At 40.3% G+C, this 25,755-nt stretch overlaps 1 long non-coding RNA gene across 1 annotated transcript in view; it reads left to right on the forward strand.

Annotated features, from left to right (window-relative positions):
• Positions 1-11,187: 11,187 nt before the first annotated feature.
• Positions 11,188-25,755, forward strand: part of LOC125486799 — a 363,489-nt gene continuing 348,921 nt past the window's right edge. The window contains exon 1 of the long non-coding RNA XR_007265421.1: positions 11,188-11,368. This is a non-coding gene — a long non-coding RNA (uncharacterized LOC125486799). The remainder of the gene's footprint in view (positions 11,369-25,755) is intronic.

Genomic DNA, 25,755 nt, shown 5'->3' on the forward strand with positions numbered 1-25,755 from the left:
AATAATCGGGTATGCTTATCCAACTGGTGTTGTATACTAACTTGTACTTGATGTATGCTGTGGTACGGCATTTGTTACCTCAGTAATGTAAAATAGCATGGCACATCTTAAGAATGAATTATATTGAAAACCCAGATATTTCTAATGGCATGAAGGAATAACATCTGAGATGATTCAGATGGGAGCAATGTGCTGATAATTAATAAGGGGATCAAAGGTTATGGGTAGAAGGCAGGAGAATGGGATTGAGAAACATATCGAATGGTGGAGAAAATTTGATGGACCAAATGGCCTAAATCTACTTCTATATCTTACAATCAAGATCTATTACTCCACCAGCAATATTATTAGCATAGATTTGTTGATTCAATTACCAAAATGGCCTATTGCTTCATTTTAGTGCCACTATCAAAAATAACTGTCCATTAGGATTCTTTAATAAAATCAAAATAATCCATTTATTATAAACAAAAGTTATTCTTAAAGCAAATAAAAAATGCTGGTTATCCCTTAAAAAGTGATCCGGAATTAAAACAACACCCCCTCAATTTTACACATGCATACACCCAGACAAAAAAGACAAATTTCTGCAAAAATTATGTTTTTCTAAGAAAAGGAGAAAGGGGAAAAGCAACTCGTGGATCAATTGTCTGGAAACAGAGGACAAAATGTGATAACTTTTCATGTCTGCTGAATGTTCTGCCAATTAAGATGAATTTCTGATAGCTATAGATTGATGATAAATTTCCACCCTAATCTCAATCAACTTGGATAACAATGGACTGCAAATTGCTAACTGGTCACACTGCTTCAGATTTTACTGGGTATTCCTGGCATTTACATGGCATGGAAGGTTTTCATGGTTATAAAACCCTATGAAAAATTCAAAACCCGCAATCACCAGTAGAAATTGGAGTAACTCAATGGATGTCTAGTGGCTCAATGGGTTGTGTCCATACCTCTAAGCCAGAAGCTCCAGTTTTAGGCCCCGTTCACAGGCTGCTAATACTTCGTCAATACTCACCAAAGGGCAGATACAAAACAAACATCTTTGTTTCAAATGGACTAACCACAAATCCCTGTCCGCATCTGAGAAGTCCCTCCTAACTGCACTTGTAGGAAGCACAACTGTCCAAATGTGTTTCTCATAGAACATAGAATATAGAACATTACAGCGCAGTACAGGCCCTTCGGCCCTCGATGTTGCGCCGACCTGTGAAACCAATCTGAAGCCCATCTAACCTACACTATTCCATTATCATGCATATCATCCATAGTCCATGTTTGCATCAAGATTTCCATTCCCAGTTGCTAACTGTCTTAATGAAGAAATGGTACCCACCCATTATGTTCAGAGAGTCCAAAAGACAATGTTGAACCTTAAGGACGGGCAATGGCTCTGGAAGGTATGGTCAGCAGGGAAGTCATCTCAGAGCTTTGTTGACTGCTGGAAGTGGTCCAGATATCCCCTTATTTTGTCATTTTATTACATAAAGAACATTACATGAATGAATCCGAACACTGGTTTCAACTTACATGGGCAAAAGTATGTATTTCAAAAATAACTTCCATGACGTTACTAGGGGTCACAATTTCAAGGTGAGAGGGGAAAAGTTTAAGGGAGATATGCATGGAAAGTTCTTTACGCAGAGGGTGGTGGGAGCCTAGAATGCGTTGCCAGCGGAGGTGGTAGAGGCGGGCACGATAGCGTCATTTAAGATGTATCTAGACAGATATGTGAATGGGCAGGGAGTAGAGGGATACAGATCCTTGGAAAATAGGCGACAGGTTTAGATAGAGGATCTGGATCGGTGCAGGCTTGGAGGGCCGAAGGGCCTGTTCCTGTGCTGTAATTTTCTTTGTTCTTTGTTCTTTGACGTACACAACGGCGCTATCTCTCCTACTTTTGTGCACTGCATATGGCTTAAGGATCTTGTGCAAGACTTTATTTTGGACCTGCCCAGGACAAATATCATTGGCGAGTTAAATTAAGTGAGAGAAAACAGTAAGTAGTTGGCATAAGGCACACAAACATTTTTAATTCAATGTGAAACGGTCACACTTTCTTCCTCATAGTCAACGCATACAACTCTTTTAGACATTGTATGCATGTGTGACCCGAGCACCATTGCTGCTGTTTGTGACAGTTTCAACCACCTCCTGCCTGATCTTTCCTCCACAAGACGTCACTCTTCTGACCTAAGATAACAAGGTGTAGAGCTGGATGAACACAGCAAGCCAAGCATCATCGGAGGAGCAGGAAAGCTGTCGTTTTGGGTCTAGATCCTTCTAGGGTCTAGACCCGAAACATCAGCTTTCCTGCTCCTCTGATGCTGCTTGGCCTGCTGTGTTCATCCAGCTCTACACCTTGTTATCTCACTCTTCTGACCTACTTTTCAATCCAGCTAGCTTATTGACCTGTTACCAAAGCACCATACTCATACTCAACCATCTCTCTAAATCCACATGGAAAAATTATCTTTTTCTGCAGCCATAGAGTCTTGCAATTCCTGCATTATTTACACTTCACAGTCATCACAGCCAGAAGATATGGAAACCACTTAAAATATATTTATTCACTACATGTGCATGTTGCCAGGGGGATGCCCTGAGTATAGAGAGACCCTTCCCATTCAGCACTCTAAAATACCAGATATCTGGCAGTCATTCCCTCTGGACTTGTAGATCTGAGTGAATTTTGGGCTGGATATTGCTCCGAATGGTGAATGGACAATGGTAGTGCCTTATTAGACTTGTATTTGCCTACAAGTCCCTTATAGGCCTCTGCCCTACAATTTGTTTTCAGAACAACCATCCAAAAAGGGAAGCATCTCTGCAGTGAATCTGGGGCCTGAATGAATAGTGAACTATGCATCTCCTTAACCAATCAAACTGAATAATCATGAGTTAGTAGTATAGAGTTTGATCCAATTTTAATTCAAAGTCACATCTCAAACTGAAAGCAAACAAAGAATGTGAAACAAAAGTTTGATTAAAAAGTAAAGAAAATATGAAATAAGTACAAGTTTCAACTATTAGAAGTTGAGGGAATGTGACTCCACATTTGTAAAATTAATTTTCAGTGATAGAAAGGTCATCTGGCAATGACTGAAATTTAGCAAACTGCTAAAATAATCTCAGAATAATAGTCGCACATTTAAGACAGATGAGCATGAATTTCCTCTCTCAGAGGGTAGTGAATCTGTGGAACTCTTTACTGCAGAGGGCTGTGGAGGCAGGGCCATTTAAGTAACTTCAAGGCTGAAACAGACAGATTTTTAATCAGTAAAGGAATCAAGGGAAAAAGGAAGAAAAGTGGAGTTGAGGGTTATCAGATCAGCTATGATCTCATTGAACGACGAAGGAGGCACAATGGGCTGAATGGCCTACTTCTGCTCCTATGTCTTATGGCCTTTTAGTCTAAAAGGACATTTAGATTAGAATGGATAAGCTCTAACTTTTTAAAATGAGTTTATTTCTTATTTGCGAGGTTAGCATGGGAACTTCATGGTGTTCAACATATTTGGACAGTAAGTGATTTGCAGTTGTTGCACAGCATTGGGAAAGCAGAGCATCACAGAAAGCAACATCTGGATTTCCATGTCTAACTGCATGTGCAATCACTGGCTCTTACTATCCAGTGTGCACAGAAATAACACTGATCATTGCTAGCCTCAAGTTCTGCATTTCATATTTCTGCCTAAAATGGGTAGTAGCAAGATGGGTGAACACAAATATCAATGTCAATTTTGCTGAGATCCAGGAAACTGATTCAAAGGAAAAAATAACTATAAAGTTTGACTTTACATAATTATATTTGTATGAACAATCTAAGACAGGCCACATGGTGGTGCTAATATTTGCAGGACCTATAGTTTCAAATCCATATTGGAAATTTAAAAATTAAAGGGAAGACTATTTTTATAATGAGCACCTTATTTCTCATTGATTGATCTCACCTGTATCTTTTAATTTTTCAACACTCCTTTCCTTCTCCAGAAAGAATATCTATGGGTCTCTTTATCCTATATACATCAGAGGCCCTCTCTGGCTCTTAAATATAAAAGACCTTATGTCCACTGACCTCTGAGTGAAAACAGTTTTGTTTCAATTTATTGTAAATGTTTTAACTTTCAAAGTACTTTTCCAAGCAGATTTTAACTTCTTTTGTTAACGTGAATATTTTTTGAGGATCTGCACATTCCCTCCCCCTTCCTACTTTTGAGAATTTCTGCTGACTTATCTTGAAGCCCCTTTTCTCAACCCTACCTCTTCATATCTCAGATACCCAAGACAGGAGGAATAACGTTTGGAATTCTTGCTCATGGTGCAAAGTCCTGGCCCCTGTAAATACATTAGTAAACCAAAACTTCTTGTCCAAGTACAAGCGCAAATTCAGGACTTTTAAAGTTCATTCTCTGGTTGGAGGATTATAAGCAAGCCTAACTTTTACTGTCCATTTGCTATCTACACCTAATTGCCCTAAAGATGGCAGTGAGCTTTTTCTTTGAAAATTTGCAACCCATGTGGTGACAGCACTCCCAATGCCATTTCATAAGGTGTTCCAGGATTTTGACACAATGGTGAAGAGGTAAGTTGCATCAGAATGTGATTTGGAAAAGAATTTGGGAGTAATTATACTCCCATACCCTCTTCTTTCTGGATGGTAGGAATCATTAGTTTGGGAAGTGCCATTAAAACGTTGTGACCTCTCTCAAGCCCTATTTTTAATTTTTTTTGGTTCTTTTTAGTGAGTAAGAGAAACATCAGCACTAAATGGAACAAATAAAATAACTTCCCTTTGTCTGGACAAGTAATTCTCACTCCTGCTCAACCCACCCAAAGGAAAACAGTACCAATCAATCAAATAATATAGCATTTTCATGACAATAAGCCAACTATCAGGGCCATGGATGGAATTTGCTTTCCTGATGTGAACTGAGCTTTGCTGAGAAAATATAGTGATTTTGTTTTTAAGAATTGGAATCTCAATGTCAAGAATGATCTCTGATTTTTCTCTCAAATCTTAAATGGCAACTTCAGAATCTCACCATTGAGCAGCAACTACCTTATTCTCAAGAATGTGCCTCTCATTTATGTGCCAAATCATCTTATTTATATGCTTCTTTCAAGTTTCTTTTCCTTCCCTAAAAAAACTAGACTGTGCAAATTTCCGACATGTAATTTACAGCAGGGCTGCAACACTTCTGTCCCATCCAAAATGCAAATGCTTCTTCACAACAGCATCCCTGGAAGTTCTACGGCTACCATCGTCTTCAACCCTTCATCACATTAACAACAGCAAACCTCCAGCCTCACCAAATCAGCATGTCTGCTTTTGGAATAACACACATACTGCTTCAACTCTTCCAACATTTTACTTGAACTCAGGGATAGCTATGATTGCATGCCTCTGCCAAGTCATTTTGTATGCAGGGACACACAGAATCTCATGCACCTACACGGGTTACCCCTAAAGATCTTAGCTTGCTTTCTTAGCTCTCTGACACTTTGCTTTAACTTGGAGGCTATTAACTTCTCTCTCTACTTATACTTTGTTTTCTAGCACACACTCGCTGACTTCAGCACTGATTTATAGGCTGCCAACCTTTGTGTGGGTCACACAGCTTTCTTAGTGCATAAGGTCTTTAGTGCTTAGTTGGAGGTTGCCAGCCTCTGTGGTTTGCATTGGGAAAGGCGAGTAGCTTGTCACAGTGGAGAGCACTGAACAGTCAACAGGGTAGACATTTTCTATGTTGTACTATGCTACATCAGGTCACACCTACAGCATTTGACAACAGTTTTCATAGGAAACACATTGTATGTGTTTCTAGCATTAGCATGTGTGAAAGTTAAAACAGAATAGTCCTTAATGGCTAAAGGGTGACTACAGATAATCAGGGGTACCACCACAGTCAGTCCAGGAGCTAGTCCTATTCCAGTTTAGGGATGTCAAGTGCAGCAGATCACGTGCAATCTTTCAGAGATTGTGGGTGTGTCAGTTGGGGTACTGTGGAGACATTAGTCCATGGAGTAGGCCAATTTTCCAGCAGTAAACAACGGGAGGGATTGAGTGAGGTAGAGGTGTATGGACGGGCAGATGGTGGTCATGCACAAGCTGGAGAAGTACTGAAGCATCCCCACTGAGCGGGTAGAAATTGCAGAAGGCAGAAAAGGTTAATAGTTTGGGAGGAACAAAGTGGCTTGGCCTGTATTGTTGTCTGCAGCAAAAGGATTGTTCTCCTCTCAACCACTCCATTGACCAACACAAGGTCCCTGTTCGCAAAGTGGACAGTAAGGTTTTCTTTTCTCTGGTCATGTACTAGGCAATAACGGTTGAGTACCACAGTGTAACAGCTATTCCTAGCTTGCAGTGTTTTCAGTGATATGCAGCTCGCCTTTAAAAATGGAACCATTGGCATAAAATCCAGAAGGTCCTGGTGATGGCAAGTGCTTACACTTCTATAGATGCACAATTCCGTAAGAAAGCCAGCCGTGAACCCAGTTGTACAATGAATGAGGTGAAGAACAGGAGATTGCATGAAAAAAGTTGCTCCAAGCCGTGGCAGATCGGATGTTATGAATTTCACTTGATAAAGCATTAATAGCAAATGGGGAAATTCTGCCCCATGTTCCATCCAAGAGCTTTTTTATTAGATATCTAACAACTTACATTTATGTAGCTTTCTTAACGCAGTGAAATGTTCAAAGGCTCTGGATAGGTGACTAATTAAACAAAACTTGACACCAAAACAACTGTGAGGAAGATGATCAGACATTGAGTCAAAGTCCTCATTTTACAGAATATCTTGGAGAAGAAGAGAGGCTGAGAGGTTTAGACATAGGAATTCAAAGACTAGGGCAACTGAAGGAACGAACACCAGTGACGTCGTAATTAAAATCTATAATACTCAAGAGGACAGAACTGGAGAAGCAAAGGTATTTCAGAGGATTGTAGGATTTTAGAAATGATAAAGGTAAAGAGAAGGTGGCTAAGAAGGATTTTGAAAACAAGGATAAGAGTTTTAAAATCATGGTGTGGCTAAACTGGGAGTTAAGCTAGTCAGCAAGCAAAGAAATAATGGGACTTGTTGAGAGTTAGAACACGAGCAGCGGCACTTTGGGTGAACTCAAGACTATAAAAGGTAGAATACGGGAGACCAGATATGCTTGCATTGAAGTTGTGAAATCAAGAAGTCATGAATGAGGGTTTCAGCTGCATATGGGTTAAGACAGAGGCAGTGCTGGGCAATGTTACAAAGGTGAAATAGATGGTTTTGAAAGCTTGGATACATGATCATAAAGTCCTCTTGAGGTCAATGTAACACTAAAGTTGCAAGCAGCTTGGTTTAGAGTTACCAGTGAAGTAGATTGCTTGGAAATGGAATTTGCAGCTGCGACTGAAGACAATGGCTTTGGACTTCTTAGCATTTTGTGAGAAGAAATGTTTTGTCAGATGAACAGACCAATAACAAAAACAGAAATTGCTGGCGAAACTCAGCAGGTTTGGCAGTATGTTTGGGAAGAAAGCAGAGTTAACATTTCAAGTCCAGAAACTCTTTGTCAGGTCTCAGATCAATAATTTAGAGACCACAAATGGGTCAAGGAAGGTAGAATTAGTGTACACGTGGAACCTGACAATGTCTTTTTGTATGATATAACCAAGGGGCAACATGCAGATACAAAAGGGCATCAAAACCCCCAATTATGTCATGTAGAATATAAAATACCATTGGTAACGAAAATTTGGGTGAGATTTAGTGAACCTCATACACAGATCACTAAACTATAGTCATCAGGCACAAAAAAAATCTAAAATGCTAATGAAATATTACGCTTTATAACCAGCAGCTAGAATGTAACGTTTTGCTACAGCAACATAAAACCCTGGTGACATTTCATCCGGAGTGCAATGTAGTTCTGAGCACTGTGTCTTACAATGGGTATAACTGCCCTTTTCAACAAATTCAGGACAAATTCAAAACATAAGAAATATGAGCAAACATTTACAGTCTTCTTGTATAGATAATTTCAATGATTCACAACCTTTTGAGTGAAGAAATTTCTTCCCATCTCAGTCCTAAATGAGTTATCCTGAGACTTTCAGTGCTAACTTTAGGCCTTCTTGCCAGGGCAGTCAGCCTCTCAGCATTTACTATGTTAAGTCCTCTTTAGTATTTTATGGATTTCAAAGAGATCATCTCCTTTTCTTCTGAATGCAGAAGATTAAAGATCTTCTTATCTAAAGATCAAGCTATTCAATTTTCTATCATGGGCTCATCCTCTTTTTCCAGGTAATAATCCAATAAACTTTTGTGGCACTTCTTCCAAGGCAGTATATTCTTCTTTGGGAAGGAGACAAAACCATATAATATTCCAGTTCTCTCCAAAGTCATACTATTTCAGTAATGCTTCCTTACTCTGATATTTAAACTCCCTTATAATCAAGGCTAACATACCATTTCAATTATAGAATTCCTACTGTGTGGAAGTAGGACATTCTGCCAATTAAGTCCACACCAACCTCTGAAGAGCATCCCATCCGGACCTATCCCCCCTACACCATCCCTGTAACCCTGCATTTCCCATCACCAATCCAACTAACCTGTACACCTTTGGACTGTGGGAAGAAACCAGAGGACCCAGAGGGAATCCACACACATATGGGAAGAAAGCGCAAAATCCCCACTGACAGTCATCCAAGGGTGGAATTGGACCCCAGTCCCTGGTGCTGTGAGGCAGCAGTGCTAACCACTGAGCCACTCACATTTGCACTCTAACTACTTGCTATACATGAGTGATAACTTTGTGAGAGCTTGGCAAAAGGATCCTCAGAACACCAACATTTTCTCATTTTATAAAAATAATCTGCTTTTAAATCTATCCATCAAAGTGGATGATGAAACATTTCCATAAATGGTACTTTATCTGTCACCTTCTTCGTTGTTTAATCCTCTTTATATCCTCACGATGTTCCCATCTAGCTTTGCATCATCAGTAAATTTAAACATATTACACCTGTCTCCTTTCTCCAAGTCAAGGTCAGTAGCTGAGACCCAAGTACTGATCCTTGCCACAATTCACAAGTTAGTCCCTAACATTCTGCCTTACTCCAATACAATGTTTTCTGTTTGTTGATCAGGATAATAATAATAAATGATCCTCTTCCCATAAATCCAAATCGTGTGTACCAATGTCCTGTGTAGCACTTTTTCAACACTGTTCTGAAAATCCAAATAGGTTACATTATCAGACCCTGCTTGTTACCTGCAAACATGATTTCCCTTACAGAAAACTGTTGACTCTGCCCAATTATATTGGGTTTTAAAAGTGCCCTTTCATCATGTTCTTGATAACAGATTCTATCACAGAATGTTATCCATACTCCAAGGGCAAAATGATGAGAAGACTGCTTGTATTTCTTTGACTATAAAAGCTAAAGGTTCACTTGATTGAGTTTTTTCGGCTTATGCAAGAAATTGACAAGGTAGATAGAAAAAAATATTTTTCAATAGCTACAGAGTCTAGGTCAAATGGGCATAATCTTAAAAGTAGAGCCAGGTGATTCAGAAAAGGTAGGAAATGGTTCTTCATGCAAATGATGGTAGACTTTGAAACTCTCTTACACAGAAATACAAACTTGTTTAATAATAATTTGAACTCTGCCATTGATAGATTACTGGCAGCTAAGGGTCATTATGGCATATGGAACCACAATGGGTGGATAGCGTTAGGATACATTGAACCATAATCTTAGTGAATGGTGGAACAGGTCCAAGGGGCTGAAGCTGTTCCTATTTTCCTAATTTGGTAACAGAACTAAAATTAGAAACTTATGAAGTAATTTAAATGTGTCAATTTTAGCTTCATCGACTAGTGTGAAAACACTTCTTGTGTAAAACTGATTTTGAATTTTCTAATGAGTATTGGATTGCTAGTTCTACAGCTAAATTACAGAAGCTACTCCACCTGAACTCTAGTTACTTTTTTTCTATTTACTATGGTGATTAGCAAAATAGTATTAATTCTTGGTGGGGGGGGGGGCGGGCATGGTGAGGCATGAAAGTGTGATAAAAGATGAGAAACTGTTAATGAAGAGTATTAATACACTTGCATGTCCAGCAAATTTGGTTCCATTTTCAACATACCACTGGCAATTATTTTATTTGAATATGCCAGTGCTTTTTTTTAATTTCATACAAAAGAATGAAGAACAATAGAGCACAGGAACAGGCCGTTTGGCCTTCCAATCCTGCACTGAACCTCTAACCTGCCTGCTCAATGGTGTTATTGCACACCTCTGAAGCAGTTGGAACTGGGGTCTCCTAGTTCAGCAGTAGGGGCACAACCCGTGCAATTTCAAATGTCTAACCTGTCTTTCTGCAAAGCCCCCCACCCCCGTCTTAATACCATTTTCTCCTCCAAACTGCTTAAAAGCCACATGCTTTGCCTCGGCTTTCAGTTGTCAATCCTGACCCCCTGCCTTAATTCCCAAACTCCACTCCCCCTTTCCCTCGAACCCAATGAAGTCTTGGGGCATTCAGATTTTTCCACAACCGTGATACAAAATCGTAACAGGATGTGCAGTCAGATACATTCAAACAAAAGACATTCAAATCTTGCTGTGGGGGAGGGCAGGTGGGAAATAAGTAGCTTGGCAGAACTCATGATGAGTTCCCCTTCAATAAGCAAGAACCGAAGGAAAGGGGAACAATTAAATTATTATTGAAAAGCTTAGCAGTCTGGCAGCATGTGTGGAGACAAATCACAGTTAACGTTTCCGGTCTAGTGACCCTTCCTCAGAACCTAATGTGGGGGGGGGAGGTTAGCTGCTGAAAGAAGCACTTGAACTCTAACTGTCCACTGACCGCCAGTCAGTCCTTGAGCAGGCTGTCGGACTCAAGACTGGCGGCGACGGGCCTTGCCGCCGCTGCCTGCTACTCGAATTGGGCGATCCATATGGAGACTAGGGCGGGCAGGAGGGAGGTATCGCGTTTGCGCAGAGAGACGGAGAGAAATTCTCCCGCTTCTCTTGCTGGAGTGTGGAGGTAGGGCGAGAGACGGAGGGAGGAGGTGGGGGAGTTTCTAGCAGCGTCTGGGCTAGCTCCACCACATTGTTACCAGTGAGAGTGGGAGCTTCTTAACGCTGGTTTGCCGGATGCTGATGTTGCTACAGCTCATGCCTCCCTCTCTGCTCTCCCCTGATAGGATGATTCCTGTGCACCCTCTCTAGGAAATTTTTTTTTTTGTGTGTGCGTGTGTTTCTTTTATTTCATTTTCAACAAAAACAGGAAGCACACTTTATTTTTCCTTCCACCACTCCTCCACCTCAGTCCACCCCGGCGTTACCTGGAGGCACGCGGACTCGGTAAGTCCAAATGAAACGACATTTTTTCTTCCCCCTCCTCTTTCTCGTCAAGCATCCAGTTTAAGGTTGTTTTTGTTTAAATCGTCAGAGTTAAACAAGACGGCCACACACACACACACACACACACATACAAAAAGACGGTAAACCTCTCTCTACCGGTTTCTTGTCATTGGAATTTTGTTTTGTAGGGTCTAGGTAGACATTGAAACAGAAGTGATCCTCCCTGTATTTGGGAGGAGAGGGAGAGAGAGCATGATGTTTCGTTCTAAAATTTAAACGGGGTCTGGCAGTACAATTCACGCTCTCTTTTTGCGCACACAAACAGCCAGAAATTAAAATTAGCTTTGCCATTGAACGACAACGCTAATGGAAATGTGATATTTTGAATATTTAATGGCTCTGTTCTGACTGTCCTCCAGCCTCTGTCCCTCCATTGTCGAATGGGGCTGCTGTAATCGCCTCCGTTCCGGACAGTTCTTCGGTGTGTTTAAGTGTTAAGATCGTTTTTATTTAATCAAAGGAGGAGAGTACATCATACTTTTTTTTAATCATGCGGCTTCTTAAATGCTGCTGACGTCTTGCATCAGTGTGTGCGCGATCGGCGGAAGAAGGGAACTGGAGCCGTGTCTGAGGTGGGATGGAGACATTACATTGTATTTCATGTATATTGTACGAAAAAACTACTGTATAACATTGGAGAGGGAGGAAACAGAAGTATCGGGCTGTATTTGCCGGATATCATTTTATCGTGGTGGCTTCAGTTTGATACTTGGACAAAAAGATTACAACACAAAATATTAACCCCATTTATTTTATTAAGCCTTCAGGCAAGTTCACAGTTCCTGTTTCTTTCTAATAAAGAATTCAGAATTCTAGTATTTTAAGATGCTGATGCTTTTTTTTTTAAGTTCGCCATCATTTGGGCGCGACGTTGTCAAGGGCGCTCCGGCGTTAACATAGTTATTAGAATATGAATGAATGCGATTTTGCTGCTTAGAGCATTACTGTGCGTCGAGAGTTAGAAAACCTGTGGGTTTTTTTTTCCTCTATGCGTTCCCGCCCCCACCCCTCAATGGGAGGTTGTTATCGATCTTGTGTACCAGCGTGTGGATCGAGCAGAAATAATAAAGGGAAAAGTCAGGTCTGATTAATCCAACGAGAAATCTTCTAACGCTGGTTCTCGAGGGGAGGGGGAAGAAACTGGCTCGCTCAGCCGCGTCCAAAACATGCCATCTACTCGTAACGTAATTAAAGCTTTTTTTTTGTACCGGATAAGGATAGGGAATCTTTTAAGCCTGACCCCAATAAAGCAACAGGGGAATAGAATGCACTGTTGGCATTTCTCTCAGCATCAAGTGGTGGGTGATTAACAGGGAAGTGTTCCGCATACTTTGCTGTGGCTGATGCTCTGATTATATCTGGGGACCAAATAGCAAGAGACAGCTTCAAGAGAATGAAGGGGGTCTAGCGGTACTTAAACAGCGCGTCTGAAGTGTCGTCCGCCACTATTCAAAACCCATGGGAGTGTTTCTTCCAGAAGCGCTGTTTATCCACTTGTCACTATAATTTCAGCATTGCGAAGCTGTCTTTTTTTTGGTCTCACTGTAAGAGAAGGTTACATTCTGAAAGTTGTGATTAATTTAGTTTACCAGTGATTGATTCCTGTTGCAAATGCCCGTTTCACCATTTGTAGTTTTCATGCTGGACGAAAAACAAAACAGGTTGTAGTTTAAACAAAAGCAGAAATTGCTGGAAAAAAGTCGGCAGATCTGGCAGCATCTGTGGACAGAAATTAAAATGAACGTTTCGGGTCTAGTGACCCTTCTTTAGATTTCTGTCCACAGATATTGGCAGATCTGCAGACTTCTCCCAGCAATTTCTGTTTTTGTTTCTGATGTCCAGCATTTACAGTTCATTTGTTTTATTTAAGTTGCAGTTTAATATTGGTTAATGGTAAATTATCACATCTAAATAGTTAATACACCATGTTTCTAACAGTGCAAATCCGATTAATGATTTTGTTCTCTCCTATTCCGGGAATGATTGACCTAGTTAACCTCGAGGATCTTGGTCAAATGTCTGTTAATTACAAGTGAATCTGGACAAATAGCTGTCAGCAAGCAATTGACCTGGAGATGGGCATGAAAGCCGTGGGAACCTCGCTGATTTTTAAAAAATGTAATCGCAAATACAGTGATGCAGAGGCTATTTTGTACTGCCCTTTTCAGATGGCCTATCTCTGATTTACTAATTATTAACACCATTGTGGGCTGGAGATAAATCTTAATTTTCATGTGGTTCACCACTCCAAATAGCTTAGCCATCAGCAGAACTCAGTTGCCAAATGGAAGATGGAGAATTAATACTTGCTTTAATTCTATCCTCATGGAAATAGGTGTCAAAGGAATAACCTCCCATTCAATGCTCTTGGATGCAGAGTGTGTTTCGTGGTATCCTCCTTACACTCACCACCCAATTTGATGCCACTGTCTGTATTTTGAGCTTTGGCAGAAGTGCTGAAAATTGGAGTCTGCTGATCAGATTGTCATTTGCAAGTTAAATGTTTCATCAATGAATCATAATGCAGGTTAGATTTTTTTTAACATGAAGACTCTTTATTACATGTTTCATCTATGCAATCGTAAAACATCCTGTCTACAGGTCTTGTTCAGTCCAACTTAATCTGTCTCTTAATCTGCAGCATGTTAATAGTTTGAGTAAGAGTCATGTAATAATTTAGCAATTTATGGGATACCACAGTTTTACCTTTATCACAGTGGGTATTTGGGATTGTCTGTTCAGATGGACTTTGTTAATATTTCATCAGTGATTCCTGTTTTTTTTTCAAATTTGATTAGAAAGTACCTAATACTTTGGACTTTATCAGGGATAATTTCTGCCCTTCCTTTAGTCTCCAGGCTTCATTTGTACTTCTAGACTCAGTTTCTTAATTGCTATCATGCTTAGCTCTCCCCGCAACATCCAACTGAACCATAATACTGCCATTTATGTCCTGTCTCTCACTGTGTCCGCAGCCATAAAGTTAACACTTTCAGTTCAAGACTGATTCTCCTTTTCTTCAATATGTTAATTTCAAAATCGTTGTCTACAAATTTCTTGGTAACATTACACTGTCCTTGTCACCCTCCAGTTTTGTATCTGATATAGATTTTTCCATTCATCAATTTTAAGCTGCTCTGAATATAATTTATTTTAATTCTGTACCTTCAATGGCAGACAATCTGCGTTGAAATTGCACTCCTTAAAATTCTCTCCTGAAAGACCTTCTACTTCTCGCCTTGGGTCCTTCAGAACAATGTCTAAAGCTATCTCCACCAGGAGAAGATCACCTCTCTCCTTATCCCTTCTCCCCACCACACCTTTACTTGTGCACAGCATCATGGGTGCGTTTATTCATTGCATCCATCAAATGCAAATTTCCTGTAATATATTCCTAATGTGAAATATGATTTTAAACACATGATATTGCGGTCAATTTTCAGTTATAGTGTGCTTGTGTTGCTGTGCTGGAGAGGCCTAAGGAAATGTACCATGGAGAATTTGTCTAAGCTCCCAAGGCCATTTTAAATAGCCGATTATACTATCCTGGCTGAAACCAGCGTATGTGATTTTTTTTGGGGGGGTGGGGGGAGGGGGTGCGGGCATGAGCTGTAAATACATCTGTGCTCAAAAGCTGGATAATTCTCAGGATGATGTTAGAATGGCAGGGAGAGTGAAAAGTGTTCCTTGAGGGTGTCATTGCTGGGAGAGAAAGGCAATGCCAGGTCAGGAGTCCTGAAATATATAGGATGAAGGCTGTCACTCATTGCAGCTCACAAGAAATCCTTAGAAAATGAAATTTAAAACCTTACTTAGGCTGACCGCAATGGCCTACAGATTTTGACATGTTATCAATGAAATGGGTATCGTACATTGCATGATTGCTGACCGTAGAAGTTCCTGCCTGTCTGATGTCATTGCTGAGTGACATTTTTGATACATTTCACAATGGTGAGATTGGAAAATAGGGCCCCTATCCTCTTGCTACCTTGTGCTCCTTGTCAGCCTTAATCTGGTTGGGTAAAAGAGATTGGAAGGTAGATTAGCTCCATAATGGATGGGAATGGTATGAAAGGGCCTGATTAGTTTAAAGAAACTGCATGGTGTTGGTGAGGGCAAACTCCTTAGACTGGTTCTTCCTCTTCCCATTACAATTCTGTCTGAGAGAGTGTGTATATGTATAATGATTTTCTCAAACACTTACTTTACAGTCACAGATGAGTGGGACAAATCAGAAGAGTGACTTGTGAAAGGTTGCCAAGACTAAAATCATCCATTAGATTTAATTTTGCAGTTAACTATGCTGTTAACATTCTGATTAGACATCATGGAAATAATCAAAGATGTCGAATTTAAGTAACAATAGATTAATGTTCTACATACTGCAGCCATACTGTAGAACCAAAAAAAAAAACCAAACCTAAAATGTCTGAGGAAGTTCTATATGTAGGATTACGTCTAATTTATACCACAAAAATGGGCTGTTTTTCTTAATTGGCCTATCAAATCTCATGTTTATGCTGCACAATAGCCTGCTTCTATCTTACTTCACAACCAGCATTTCTGTTTTGTTTTCCTTCTTTAAAACTTCTTCTTTATAATTTCTCCATGTTGTAGCTCATTCCATTTTTACTTAATGGTAGGTCAAAGGGCATGATCCTGTTCTGTATTGTTCTTTGTATGGAGAGAGGCTTCTCTTAAATACCTTATTTGACTTTCCTGTATGTATAGCTTCTAGTTTTGGACTGCACCACAAATAGGAACATCTTTGCTTACCCTATCAAACTTTTTAATAACTTTAAAGACATCTGTTTGATCATCTAAGTCTTCTCATTTTTTTTAGTGAAACAAGCCTACCGTACTTCACCTTTACTGGCAGGTATAACCTCTCTCCTTGTACCATCCTTGTAAACTCCTTTTGCCCCTTCAGTAGTTTGACTGTATCCTTTATATAACCTATACAATCACTGTAAGGTAATGTAACTTTTTTTTTCTTCATTTCTCTATTTTGTATCTAAGATTTGTACCGAGATATGGCACCATGAGGGACAACATTGTAAACTTTTCACTGTATTTCTGTACTTGAGTGCACATGAAAATAAACCTAATTCTAATTCTTCATTTATAGTCAAACCAAGATTCCACATTTCTCCTTTCAATTCAGTCTTGTTGAAAATGAATGTTCATGACTTGTTTACATTTTTTTAAAATGCTCTATTTTGTGTTGCTACTTTTAATGATAAGTGAATGTGCACCCCAGATCTCTTTGCTCTTCTGTCCCATTTGAACTTGATTTTCATAGAATATATGGTCTCATTATTCCTCCTCCCATAGTGTGCTGTCTTTCATCTGTCTAAATTGAAATTTACTTTCCATTTGCATGCCTATTCTGCAAGCTTATTAATTTATTTTATTGCAGTCTTCCTCATGGTCAGCTATATCCTTAGCCCCAAATTGTTATTTTCACATTTGAAATTACACTTCAGATTCGCCAGTTTGAATCATTTAAGTGATGAACAGCAACGTTCACAACATTGATATGTGCTGAGTACCGTTTTTCACCTTGTGTTAGCCTGAATGACTAAATCTAATGCTCTGTTTTGACACCAGCCATTTATTTCTGCTACTTGTTTTCTAACGCCACATGGTCAGATTTCAGTAATTAGTTTTCACTGAGGTACTTTTATCTTGCACTTTGGATATTCAAGTGTATCAAATTGGCTGCGTTATTCATGTTCACAGTTAAACTTTGAAGATTTCAATAAGGTTGGTAAAGCATAAATTTCTGTTTTGAAATCTTTGTATTTGCTTTACATTTTCAATTCCGAATGCTTCCCCACTTATCTTTTACTTTGGTTCTGTTACCTTTTTTGCCATAAATTGATTGAGTTTTTTGAAGAAGTGACAAAGAAGATTAAAGCAGATGGTGTACATTGGACATTGTCTATATGGACTTCAGCAAGCTGTTTGAGGCTCTGCATGGTAGACTGGTTAGCAAGGTTAGATCACTTGAAATCCAGAGAGAACTAGCCATTTGGATACTAAATTGGCTTGAAGGTACGAGACAGAAGGTGGTGGTAGAGGGTTGTTTTTCAGACTGAAGGCCTGTGACCAGCAGTGGCTGTAAGGATCAGTGCTGGAGTCCACTGTTTTTTGTCATTTACATAAATGATTTGGATATAAATATAGGAGGTACGTTTAGTAAGTTTGTGGATGGTACTAAAATTGTTGGTGTAGTGGACAGTGAAGAAGGTTACCTCAGAGTACAACAGGACCTTGATCAGATGGGTTAATGTGCCAAAGAGTAGCAGATGGAGTTTAATTTAGATAAATGTGAGGTGTTGCATTTTGGTAAGGCAGATCAAGGCAGGACTTGTAAACTTAATGGTAGGGTCCTTGGGAGTGTTGCCAAATGAAGACACATTTTGGGGTAGGTTCTTGTTCCTTGAAGGTGGAATCACAGGTAGACAGTGTAGTGAAGAAGGCATTTGGTATGCTTGCCTTTGTTGGTGAGTGCATTAAGGAGGTCGGATGTGATGTTGCGGCTGTATAGGCCCTTGTCATTCTAGATGGAAGTGGTCGTGGGTTTGGAAGGTGCTGTCTGAGGATCTTTGGTGAATTTCTGCAGTGCATCTTGTAGACAGTACTCATTGCTGCTACTGAGTATTGGTGGTGAAGTGAGTGGATACTTGTGGATGTAGTGCCAATCAAGAGGCCTGCCTTGTCGTGGATGGTATCAAGTTTCTTGAGTGTTGTTGGGGCTGAAATCATCCAGGCAAATGGGGAGTATTCCATCACACTCCTGATTTGTGCCTTGTAAATGGTAGACAAGCTTTGAGGAGTCAGGAGGTGAGTTACTCGCTGCAGCATTCCTCGCTTTTGGCCTGCTGTTGTAGCCACTGTGTTTATGTGCTGAGTCCAGTTGAATTTCTGGTCAGTGATAACCCCCAGGATGTTGATAGTGGGGGATTCAGTGATTGTAATACCATTGAATGTCAAGGGGTGGTGGTTAGATTGTCTCTTGTTGGTGATGGTTATAGCCTGGCATTTGGGTAGCGCGAATGCCACTTGCCACTTGTCAGCCCAAGCCTGGATATTGTCCAGATCTTGTTGCATTTGAACATGGACTGCTTCAGTATCTGAGGAGTCATGAGTGGTGCTGAACATTGTGCAATCGTCAGCGAACATCCCCACTTCTGACCTTATGGTAGAGGGAGGGTCATTGATGAAGCAGCTGAAGATGGTTGAGCCTAGGACGTTACCCTGAGGAACTCCTGCAGAGATGTGTTGGAGCTGAGATGTCTGACCTCCAACAACCACGACCATCTTCCTTCGTGCCAGGTATGACTCCAACCACTGGAGAGTTTGCCCCTGATACTATTGAGTCCAGTTTTGCTGGGGCTCCTTGACACCACACTTGGTCGAATGCAGCCTTGAAGTCAAGGGCCATTACTCTCACCTCACCTCACCTCTGGAATTCAGCTCTTTTGTCCATGTTTGAACCATGGCTGTAATGAGGTCAGGAGCTGAGTGGCCCTGGCGGAACCCAAACTGTGCATCACTGAGCAGGTGCTGCTTGATAGCACTGTTGATGACACCTTCCATCACTTTACTGATGACTGAGAGTAGACTGATGGGGTGGTAATTGACCAGGTTGGATTTGTCCTGGTTTTTGTGTGCAGGACATACCTGGGCAATTTTCCACATTGTCAGGTAGATACCAGTGTTGTAACTGTACTGGAACAGCTCGGCTAAGGGAGCAGCAAGTTCTCGAGCATAAGTCTTCAGTACTATTGCCGGAATGTTGTCAGAGCCCGTAGTCTGTGTAGTAACCAGTGTCTCCAACCATTTCTTGATATCATGTAGAGTGAATCGAATTGGCTGAAGACTGGTATCTGTAATGCTGGGGACCACTGGAGGATGCCGAGATGGATCCTCCACTTGGCACTTCTGGTTGAATATTGCTGTGAATGCTTCATCCTTTTGCACTGATGTGCAGGGCTCTTCCATCATTGACGATGGGGTTATTTGTGGACCCTCCTCCTCCAGTGAGTTATTACAACATTCAAAAGGCATCTGGATGGGTACATGAATAGGAAGGATTTAGAGGGATGTGGGCCAAATGCTGGCAAATGGGACTAGATAAATTCAGGATATCTGGTTGGCATGAATGAGTTGGTCTGAAGGGTTTGTTTCCATGCTGTACGTCTCTGACTGTATAATGTTGGCAAAAATAGTTCACTAATTTGTGGTATAGGATATTCACATTATTAAATAGCAGTAAGATTACATGTCTTCAAGTCCTCTGAAACTATCCTACATTCTAGTAAAGTTTTTAATGTATACAGTGGCAGTACAATGTCTTCTGTATGGCGCTTTTCGTACCTGTGATGTAATCCAACAGCTTGATCCTCCACATGTAACTTTATCAGTTGCTACCCCTTCACCCCAATCTATAACGCTGACCAAGCACACTTGGGAAGGAGCTAATTAGCTAATTAGCCAATGTTAGTGATACTACCTTTCATTTTGAAATATAAAACTTTACGCGGATGCGTTCGTACTAAACTTAGAGACTAAACAAACTTTAGTCACCCGAGCAAAAGGTGCCATGTTGAGAATCTTTTGATTTATAGGAAAGGTTCCAGAACTTTGTTTGTTGTGTACTTTTCAGTGATAACAGGAAAACAATGTTGATTAATGTAGAAAAGCTTTAAAAATGTAAGATGTTAGAGTCATACAGGCTTTTGTCTGTCATTGAAGGATCATGGTTGTTACTCATGCACGAACGACTGAGTGCTTGGTTAAATTCCAGGAGCACGTTGATTTCAAGGAAGTTATGTCCTACCTCAGCAGTGTTTCCTTTATTTTACCCTATCATTTGGAAAGGCTAGGGCCTGTTATAAAGCTGCACAAACTCATTAAATTGAGTGTTTCAGTGATTTAGGCATGGTTATATCAACACACTCCAAATTTTGCTTGAAATGTAAGCATTTTAGGTATAAGTAACATCTTGACTTCTCCCAGTATTCTGATGCACAGTTTAATAGTGTAAAATATAATATTCTATGACTGGGATCAAGTTTTGTTCTTTCAAAATGGTAGTCTTTAATTGAGAAGGTTGCTGAGTTAAGACTTCAGTTCCATTTTATAATGTGAGTTCAGAATGCTGGCATTTATTTTCTTCTGGTTGATGTTACCAGATATAATTTAGATGTTGTGTGTTCTGCCTATTGGATAGATTAATTATTAGCCAATTTTTGGGAACTTTCTCTGTTAAAATGACTGCTCTTGTTTACTTTGTATTTTTGTTTTGACTGTGATGCTTGGGAGAACAGGGACAACAATACATTCTGTTTGCTTTCTATCACAATTCCAACTGCAACATTGTCTGGATGTTTTGGAAAAAGTAGTGTGTAATGTATTTTCTAATTGCCTATCTGCTTAATTCTAATTAAGTAAACTGATGTGAGATGTTGAATTTAATTGCTGTTTGGTCACTTCAATTCTTTTGAGGCACCAGTGCAGTAAATAATGTCTTTTCTAAGAAAGTGTGACATCTTAATAGTTGACTGAGAAGTTGACCAAGAAGGTATTTTGTAAATATTAGACCTCTAATGGGTTTACTTACTGTAAGACTAAGAATCAGTGTTGGAACATAATCAATAAGGCGTCCTACTTTTTTGCCAAATCTTTTCAATTGAGTAAACTCTGAACAAATGCATGTAAGTGTTGTGCTAAATCGAATAATCTGTTTGTAAAGACGTATTGGGTTAGATCTTCCAAAACTGCAATGTGTGGTTCATTTGCTAGCATTCTTATTTGAGTCACAAATTTGTGGGTTCACGTCTTGAAATACAAATTTCAGTGTGTGATCCAAGCTGACACTCCCGAGCAGTCTTATAAGATGCTACAAGAAGCCAAAACCCTGTCTGTCAAGTAGATGTAAGAGATCTCCTGCCACTATTACAAAGCAGAGCAAGTGTCCTCACTTCAATGAGCACTGAAGCCTGATTGTCTCCCTATTAACAGAATTGCTCCGGTACTCCAATGGCCAGTGAGCTAGTAGTTGGAGCAGCATGCATTAAAGGTGAATGTGGAACTATGCACAATTCCCTAACATGTCTAACTGCATGAGTTTAAAACTGACCTCTCTCATCATTTTACATCCCCCCAGAAACTTGATGGTCACCCTCTGGCCAGATCCCCTCAAAACCTGATATCATATGATCTGCTCAAACCAGCAACTATTTTCTACACAAAGTGTTTCCCTCCTGAAGACTCTGTGTCTTCTGCCTACATACCTGCACATATTCACCGGACTACTGACAACCAGTCCCTGACCCAACCCTGCTGGTCTCGACGTAAACCCCTAACCTGACAACCCCGTAACCTGCCTACTAGGCTGGTGGCGTCCAGAACTGACAACCCCTCCCATTCTTCGGACCCAGCAATCCTCCACCCGTGACCTGCCTCAATCACTTTTTCAATTGCCTAGCAACCTACCCACCTAGCACCCCAGCTACCTGGAGATTATCTGACCTTATCCAGCTAGCACAATATCCTTCCTCACCCATCTGAAGCCCACACATTTACTTTGACAGCTCCTATTGTAGGGTCTGCCAGTTCCGCTGGACATTTAAATCATAAGAACATGGCACATTGATGACTAAAAAAGAGGGAAAGATTGTTTCTGCAGAGTTTCTTTGCTGCTGGATTCATGGATTCCTGATTATGTTTGTAACCGGAGGCCAGTCCTGGACTCTCCAGCCACAGAAGACATCTCTAATTATGTGAGTACTTATTAATCTGATCAGGTTCAGCAATAGGGTTCCCAAACTTGTTCACAATACCTGCACCATTATTATTTTTTAAATCTATGTTACTTTCTTTGACCCTTGCGTGAAGTCACTACTAATCAGATAAATGAGCATATGACTGTGGCCCCAATTTGCATTTCTTAATTAATAAACAAAAATAAGTCTAATTTCTCTTTCTAAACTTGTATGCTTTGGAATTGCGAACTCACAGCACATAAGATTCATGCAGTAGGATGGTTTATGGGAATTTGGGGACCTCCGTTAAAATAAATGGGGAACTTGTTAGAACCACAAATCTGGCACATAGACTTTGAATTCTGAACTGGGACCTATTGGTTGATGACCTGTGCTAAATTGTAACATTTACTTCTCTGTATCATTTTGCTTTTTAATTTGCCATCATCTTTTTTTTTTTGGGATTACGTTAGTTGGACGATATGATCTGTAAAGAATAAGTCCTGAGGGGCCTAGACTGGGTTTGAGAGAAAACTTTGTAACACAGTTTGTGTGGTTGTGTAGTAAATTTGGCATTTCAGTGGAGCAGTGAGCCCAGAAGTGGCTTATGAGCAAAAGAAGATTAGAGGTAGGAAGATCTGCAATTTATTAAAATAGAAATGTTAGTAATGCTGAGGGGCATTGTTACTAAATTCATGACAATAGAGGCACAAAAAGTCCAGATCTTGTAGGAGTGGGACATCTCGTTCTGCAACTGTTAGATTTTTTTCCTTAATCTTCAGATTTTAAATGTGTTGTCTTGTAATTGCTGGTGTTTTGAACTAAAAATGGAGTGAAAAGGACAATGGCACATCTGAGACCTTGGTTAAAAATAGGGCCAATTGTCTATCTGCTTAACCAATGAGATTTTGATGATTGAAGAATAAGAACATGAATAATGAGAAGGAAAATGAGAAGGTGAATTAAAGATACTTCAAACAGGAAAAAATTGGAATGGAATGGGAAATTAAATTGAGAAAGTAAAGAAAAGCAACATGATAAAAATAATCAAGTTCAAAAAAGACTTTAACAAATTTTCTGCTGTTGGAATAAAACCTAATCATTTAAATTATTCTCTTTTTGAGCTGGTGAGGGTAAATAACCATGGAGGAACATAAATGCCATTGGGCCATTTGGCCACACTGAACTAGAGATTTGCTGAAAAATGTCATTTTGTAGAAACTTCTCATCTTGCACTCATCAGGACAATCCACGAGAAATACTAAAGTAAAGGAAAAACAGTTGGCTCTGATTAGTTAAGACATTCTCTGATGAATGGATAGAAGAATGACTTTTTGTTCAGTTATAAGAACAGGGCTCTGTTCATTCCAGCCACTTGTCCTCCCCCTGTGTCAACAGCATAAAAACACAATTTTCTGGTTGCTTTCCGTCTGAAAAAACAGTCATAGCAGATCTAATGTTAACTTTGTTTCTCCACAGATGCTGCCAAATCTCCTGAGTTTCTCCAGCATTTCTTTTTTCAGATTTCCAGCACAGGAAATGTTTGTATGTCAGGTCTTTAAAATTACACCACTGTACATGATTGCATTCGTAAATACAAGCATTCATAAGTCGGACATTCACGAATCAGGGAGCCTTACAATGGAAATGCAGCACAACTTATTCAGCAATTCGTGGAGATTCTCAACTCAGGAGGTTTTTCTTTTTGTCATAATTTTCCTATTGTGGGCATATGCACATAGCAATTTAATGGCGTTCTCCATTAGTTATTTTGGTAGGAAAATCGGGATCATTGTTTTTTTAATTCATTTGTTATTTATTCATAGTTGGCCAGCATTTATTTCCTGTCCCTAGTTGCCCTTGAGAAGATGGTGGTGAGCTGTCTTCTTGAACCACTGCAGTCCACCTGCAGTGGATTGACCCACAATGCCATTAGGGAGGGAATTCCAGGATTTTGACCCAGCAGCAGTAAAGGAATGGTGATATATTTCCAAGTCAGGATGGTAAGTGGCTTGGAGGGGAATTTGAAAGTGGTGTGTTCTCATATATCTGCTGCCCTTATACTTATAGATGGAGGTGGTCATGGTTTGGAAGCTGCTATCTGAGGATATTTGCTGATTTTCTGCAGTGCGTCTTGTAGATGGTATAAACTGCTGATATTGAGCATCAGTGGTGAAGATAGTACATGCTCGTGGGTGTAGTGCCGATTAAACGGGCTGCTTTGTCCTGGATGCTGTCAAGCTTCTTGAGTTTTTTTGGGGCAAGTGGAGAGTATTCCATCACACTGCAGACTTGTGCCTTGTGGATGCTAGACAGGCTTTGGAAAGTCAGGAGGTGAGTTACTCACCACAATATTCCTCATCTCTGATCTGATCTTGTAACCACTGTGTATATGTGGTGAGCCCAGTTGAGTTTCTGGTCAATGATAACCCCCAGGATGTTGATATTGGAGGATTCAGTGATGGTAACATCATTGAACACAGAACATAGAACAGTATAGCACAGTACAGGCCCTTCGGCCCATGATGTTGTGCCGACCTATTATCCTACTAAGATCAATCTACCCTGCACACCCTACATTTTACTATCCTCCATGTGCCTATCCAAGAGTTGCTTAAAAGTCTCTAAAGTGTCTGACTCCACTACCACTGCTGGCAGCGCATTCCACACGCCCACCACTCTCTGTGTAAAGAATCTACCTCTGACATCTCCCCTATACCTTCCTCCAATCACCTTAAAATTATGCCCCCTTGTAATAGTCATTTCTGCCCTGGGAAAAAGTCTCTGACTATCCACTCTATGCCTGTCATCATCTTGTAAACCTGTATCAAGTCACCTCTTATTCTTCTTCATTCCAGTGAAAAAAATCCCCAGCCACTTCAACCTTTCCTTATAAGACCTGCCCTCCAGTCCAGGCACCATCCTGGTAAATCTCCTCTGCACCCTCTCTAAAGCTTCCACATCTTTCCTATAATGAGGTGACCAGAACTGAACACAATATTTCAAGTGTGGTCTAACCAGAGTTTTATAGAGCTGCAGCATAACCTCACGGCTCTTAAACTCAATTCCCCTGCCAATGAAAGCCAACACACCATACACCTTTTTTACAACCCTATCAACTTGGGTAGCAACTTTGAGGGATCTATGGATGTGGACCCCAAGATCCCTCTGTTCCTCCACACTGCCGGGAATCCTGCCATTAACCCTGTATTCTGCATTCAAATTTGACCTTCCAAGATGAATCACATCACACTTTTCTAGGTTGAATTCCATTTGCTACTTCTTTGCCCAGTTCTGCATCCTGTCAATGTCCTGTTGCAACCTACAACAGCCCTCCACGCTGTCGAGAACTTCACCAACCTTCATGTCATCGGCAAACTTACTAACCCACCCTTCCACTTCCTCATCCAAGTCATTTATAAAGATCACAAAGAGCAGAGGTCCCAGAACAGATCCCTGCGGAACACCGCTGGTTACCGAGCTCCAGGCTGAATACTTTCCATCTACTACCACACTCTGTCTTCTATTGGACAGCCAGTTTTGTATCCAGAC

Source organism: Rhincodon typus, chromosome 2 (assembly GCF_021869965.1).
Source record: "Rhincodon typus isolate 14 chromosome 2, sRhiTyp1.1, whole genome shotgun sequence".
In the NCBI taxonomy this organism is placed as follows: domain Eukaryota; kingdom Metazoa; phylum Chordata; class Chondrichthyes; order Orectolobiformes; family Rhincodontidae; genus Rhincodon; species Rhincodon typus.